The sequence below is a fragment of the Kogia breviceps genome, chromosome 2, assembly GCF_026419965.1.
Source record: "Kogia breviceps isolate mKogBre1 chromosome 2, mKogBre1 haplotype 1, whole genome shotgun sequence".
Taxonomy (NCBI): domain Eukaryota; kingdom Metazoa; phylum Chordata; class Mammalia; order Artiodactyla; family Physeteridae; genus Kogia; species Kogia breviceps.
In genome coordinates this window covers 22,859,672-22,865,671 of record NC_081311.1, presented here as the reverse complement: position 1 = coordinate 22,865,671, position 6,000 = coordinate 22,859,672, and positions in this window count along the sequence as shown.

Genomic DNA, 6,000 nt, shown 5'->3' with positions numbered 1-6,000 from the left:
AGGCAACCTACACGCAGAGGTGGGGCCAAATCCAAAGCTGAACCCCAGGAGCTGTGCGAACAAAGAAGAGAAAGGGAAATCTTTCCCAACAGCCTCAGGAGCAGCGGATTAAATCTCCACAATCAACTTGATGTACCCTGCATCTGCGGAATAACTGAATAGACAGCGAATCATCCCAAGTTGAGGAGGTGGACTTTGGGAGTAAGATATATTATTTTTTCCCCTTTTCTTCTTTTTGTGTGTATGTGTATGCTTCTGTGTGAGATTTTGTCTGTATAGCTTTGCTTTCACCATTTGTCCTAGGTTTCTGTCCGTCCATTTTTGTTTTTTAGTTTTTTTTACTTAAAAAATTTATTTTTCTTAATAATTATTTTTTATTTTAATTATTTTATTTTATCCTACTTTTATTTTATCATTTCTTCCTTTCTTTCTTTCTCTTTCTTTCCCTTTCTTTCTTTCTTTCTTTCTTTCTTTCTTTCTTTCTTTTCTTTCTTTCTTTCTATTTTTTTCTCCCTTTTATTCTGAGTCATGTGGATGAAAGGCTCTTGGTGCTACAGCCAGGAGCCACTGCTGTGCCTCCAAAAAGGGAGAGCCAACTTCAGGACACTGGTCCACAAGAGACCTCCCAGCTCCACGTAATATCAAACGGTGAAAATCTCCCAGACATCTCCATCTCAACACCAAGACCCAGCTTCACTCAACGACCAGCAAGCTACAGTGCTGGACACCCTACCTATGCCAAACAACTAGCAAGACAGGAACACAACCCCACCCATTAGCAGAGAGGCTGCCTAAAATCATAATAAGACCACAGACACCCCCAAAACACACCACCAGATGTGGACCTGCCCACCAGAAAGACAAGATCCAGCCTCATCCACCAGAATAAAGGCACTAGCTCCTCCACCAGGAAGCCTACACAACCCACTGAACCAACCTTAGCCACTGGGGACAGACACCAAAAACAACAGGAACTACGAACCTGCAGCCTGCAAAAAGGAGACCCCAAACACAGTAAGATAAGCAAAATGAAAAGACAGAAAAACACACAGCAGATGAAAAAGCAAGGTAAAGACCCACCAGACCTAACAAACGAAGAGGAAAGAGGCAGTCTACCTGAAAAAGAATTCAGAATAATGATAATAAAGATAATGCAAAATCTTGGAAATAGAATAGACAAAATTCAAGAAACATTTAACAAGGACCTAGAAGAACTAAAGATGAAACAAGCAATGATGAACAAAGCAACAAAAGAAATTAAAAATACTCTAGAAGGGATCAATAGCAGAATAACTGAGGCAGAAGAATGGATAAGTGACCTGGAAGATAAAATAGTGGAAATGACTACTGCAGAGCAGAATAAAGAAAAAAGAATAAAAAGAACAGAGGACAGTCTCAGAGACCTCTGGGACAACATTAAATGCACCAACATTCGAATCATAGGGGTCCCAGAAGAAGAAGAGAAAAAGAAAGGGACTGAGAAAATATTTGAAGAGATTATAGTTGAAAACTTCCCTAATAAGGGAAAGGAAATAGTCAATCAAGTCCAGGAAGCAAAGAGAGCCCCACACAGGATAAATCCAAGGAGAAACACGCCAACACACATATTAATCAAACTATCAAAAATTAAATACAAAGAAAACATATAAAAAGCAGCAAGGGAAAAGCAACAAATAACACACAAGGGAATCCCCATAAGGTTAACAGCTGATCTTTCAGCAGAAACTCTGCAAGCCAGAAGGGAGTGGCAGGACATATTTAAAGGGATGAAGGAGAAAAACCTACAACCAAGATTACTCTACCCAGCAAGGATCTCATTCATATTTGATGGAGAAATTAAAAACAGACAAGCAAAAGCTGAGAGAGTTCAGCACCACCAAACCACCTTTACAACAAATGCTGAAGGAACTTCTCTAGGCAGGAAACACAAGAGAAGGAAAAGACCTACAATAAGAAACCCAAAACAATTAAGAAAATGGTAATAGGAACATACATATCAATAATTACCTTAAATATAAATGGATTAAATGCTCCCACCAAAAGACACAGACTGGCTGAATGGATACAAAACCAAGACAAATATATATGCTGTCCACAAGTGACCCACTTTAGACCTAGGGACACATACAGATTGAAAGTGAGAGGATGGAAAAAGATATTCCATGAAAAAGGAAATCAAAAGAAAGCTGGAGTAGCAATTCTCAACCAGACAAAATAGACTTTAAAATAAAGACTATTAAAAGATTCAAAGAAGGACACTACATAATGATAAAGGTATCAATCCATGAAGAAGATATAACAATTGTAAATATTTATGCACCCAACAAAGGAGCACCTCAATACATAAGGCAAATGCTAACAGCCATACAAGGGGAAATTGATAGTAACACAATCATATTAGGGGACTTTAAAACCCATTTTCACCAATGGACAGATTATCCAAAATGAAAATAAATAAGGAAACACAAGCTTTAAATGATACATTAAACAAGACGGACTTAATTGATATTTATAGGACATTCCATCCAAAAGCAACAGAATACACATTTTTCTCAAGTGCTCATGGAACATTCTCCAGGAGAGATCATATCGTGGGACACAAATCAAGCGTTGGTAAATTTAAGAAAATTGAAATCATATCAAGTAACTTTTCTGACCACAATGCTATGAGAGTAGATATCACTTACAGGAAAAGATCTGTAAAAAATACAAACACATGGAGGCTAAACAATACACTACTTAATAACGAAGTGATCACTGAAGAAATCAAAGAGGAAATCAAAAAATACCTAGAAACAAATGACAATGGAGACACGATGACCCAAAACCTATGGGATGCAGCAAAAGCAGTTCTAAGAGGGAAGTTTATAGCAATACAATCCTACCTTAAGAAACAGGAAACATCTCAAATAAACAACCTAACCTTACACCTAATTAGAGCAATTAGAGAAAGAAGAACCAAAAAAACCCCAAAGTTAGCAGAAGGAAAGAAATCATAAAGATCAGATCAGAAATAAATGAAAAAGAAATGAAAGAAAGGATAGCAAAGTTCAATAAAACTAAAAGGTGGTTCTTTGAGAAGATAAACTAAATTGATAAACCATTAGCCAGTCTCATCAAGAAAAAAAGGGAGAAGATTCAAATCAACAGAATTAGAAATGAAAAAGAAGTAACAACTGACACTGCAGAAATACAAAGGATCATGAGAGATTACTACAAGCAACTGTATGCCAATAGAATGGACAACGTGGAAGAAATGGACAAATTCTTAGAAATGCACAGCATGCCGAGACTGAATCAGGAAGAAATAGAAAATAAGAACAGACTAATCACAAGCACTGAGATAGAAGCTGTGAATAAAAATCTTCCAACAAACAAAAGCCCAAGACCAGATGGCTTCACAGGTGAATTCTATCGAACATTTAGAGAAGAGCTAACACCTATCCTTCTCAAACTCTTCCAAAATATAGCAGAGGGAGGAATATTCCCAAACTCATTCTATGAGGCCACCATCACCCTGATACCAAAACCAGACAAAGATGTCACAAAGAAAGAAAACTACAGGCCAATATCAGTGATGAACATAGATGCAAAAATCCTCAACAAAATACTAGCAAACAGAATCCAACAGCACATTAAAAGGTTCATACACCATGATCAAGTGGGGTTTATTCGAGGAATGCAAGTATTCTTCAATATATGCAAATCAATCAACGTGATACACCATATTAAAGATTGAAGTAGAAAAACCATATGATCATCTCAATAGATGCAAAGAAAGCTTTTGACAAAATTCAACACCCATTTATGATAAAAACCCTGCAGAAAGTAGGCATAGAGGGAACTTTCCTCCACATAATAAAGGCCATATATGACAAACCCACAGCCAACATCATCGTCCTCAAGGGTGAAAAACTGAAACCTTTTCCAAAAAGATGAGGAACAAGACAAGGTTGCCCAATCTCACCACTCTTATTCAACATAGTTTTGGAAATTTTAGCCTCAGCAATCAGAGAAGAAAAAGAAATAAAAGGAAGCCAAATCAGAGAAGAAGTAAAGCTGTCACTGCAGATGACATGATACTCTACACAGAAAATCCTAAAGATGCTACCAGAAAACTACTAGAGCTAATCAATGAATTTGGTAAAGTAGCAGGATACAAAATTAATGCACAGAAATCTCTGGCATTCCTATACACTAATGATGAAAAATCTGAAAGTGAAATTAAGAAAACACTCCCATTTACCATTGCAGCAAAAAGAATAAAATATCTAGGAATAAACCTACATAAGAAGACAAAAGACCTGTATGCAGAGACACTGATGAACGAAATTAAAGATGATACAAATAGATGGAGAGGTATACCATGTTCTTGGATTGGAAGAATCAACAATGTGAAAATGAGTCTAGTACCCAAAGCAATCTACAGATTCAATGCAATCCCTATCAGTCTACCACTGGCATATTTCATGAGCTAGAAAAAAATTTTTCACAATTTTTATGGAAACACAAAAAACCTCAAATAGCCAAAGCAATCTTTGTTTTTTTTTTTCCCATTTTTGCGGTACGCAGGCCTCTCACTGTTGTGGCCTCTCCCCATTGCGGAGCACAGGCTCCGGACACACAGGTTCAGTGGCCATGGCTCATGGGCCCAGCCGCTCCACGGCATGTGGGATCTTCGCAGACCGAAGCACGAACCCATGTCCCCTGCATCGGCAGGTGGACTCTCAACCACTGTGCCACCAGGGAAGCTGCAAAGCAATCTTGAGAACGAAAAATGGAGCTGGAGGAATCAGGCTCCCTGACTTCAGACTATACTACAAAGCTACAGTAATCAAGACAGTATGATATTGGCACAAAAACAGAAATATACATCAATGGAACAGGATAGAAAGCCCAGAGATAAACCCACACACATATGGTCACCTTATCTTTGATAAAGGAGGCAAGAATATACAGTGGAGAAAAGACAGCCTCTTCAATAAGTGGTGCTGGGAAAACTGGACTGGTACATGTAAAAGTATGAAATTAGAACACTCCCTAACACCATACACAAAAATAAACTCCAAATGGATTAAAGACCTAAATGTAAGGCCAGACACTATAAAACTCTTAGAGGAAAACATAGGCAGAACACTCTATGACATAAATCACAGCAAGATCCTTTTTGACCCACCTCCTAGAGAAATGGAAATAAAAACAAATATAAACAAATGGGACCTAATGAAACTTAAAAGCTTTTGTACAGCAAAGGAAACCATAAACAAGACCAAAAGACAACCCTCAGAATGGGAGAAAATATTTGCAAATGATGAAACTGACAAAGGATTAATTTCCAAGATTTACAAGCAGCTCATGCAGCTCAATAACAAAAAGACAAACAACCCAACCCAAAAATGGGCAGAAGACCTAAATAGACATTTCTCCAAAGAAGATATACAGATTGCCAACAAACACATGAAAGAATGTTCCGCATCATTAATCATTAGAGAAATGCAAATCAAAACTACAATGAGATATCATCTCATACCAGTCAGAATGGCCATCATCAAAAAATCTAGAAACAATAAATGCTGGAGAGGGTGTGGAGAAAAGGGAACCCTCTTGCACTGTTGGTGGGAATGTAAATTGATACAGCCACTATGGAGAATAGTATGGAGGTTCCTTAAAAAACTAAAAATAGAACTACCATATGACCCAGCAATCCCACTACTGGGCATATACCCTGAGAAAACCATAATCAAAAAAGAGTCATGTACCAAAATATTCATTGCAGCTCTATTTACAATAGCCAGGACATGGAAGCAACCTAAGTGTCCATCATCGGATGAATGGATAAAGAAGATGTGGCACATATATACAATGGACTATTACTCAGTCAAAAAAGAAACAAAACCGAGATATTTGTAGTGAGGTGGATGGATCTAGAGTCTGTCATACAGAGTGAAGTAAGTCAGAAAGAGAAAAACAAATACCGTATGCTAACATATATATGGAATC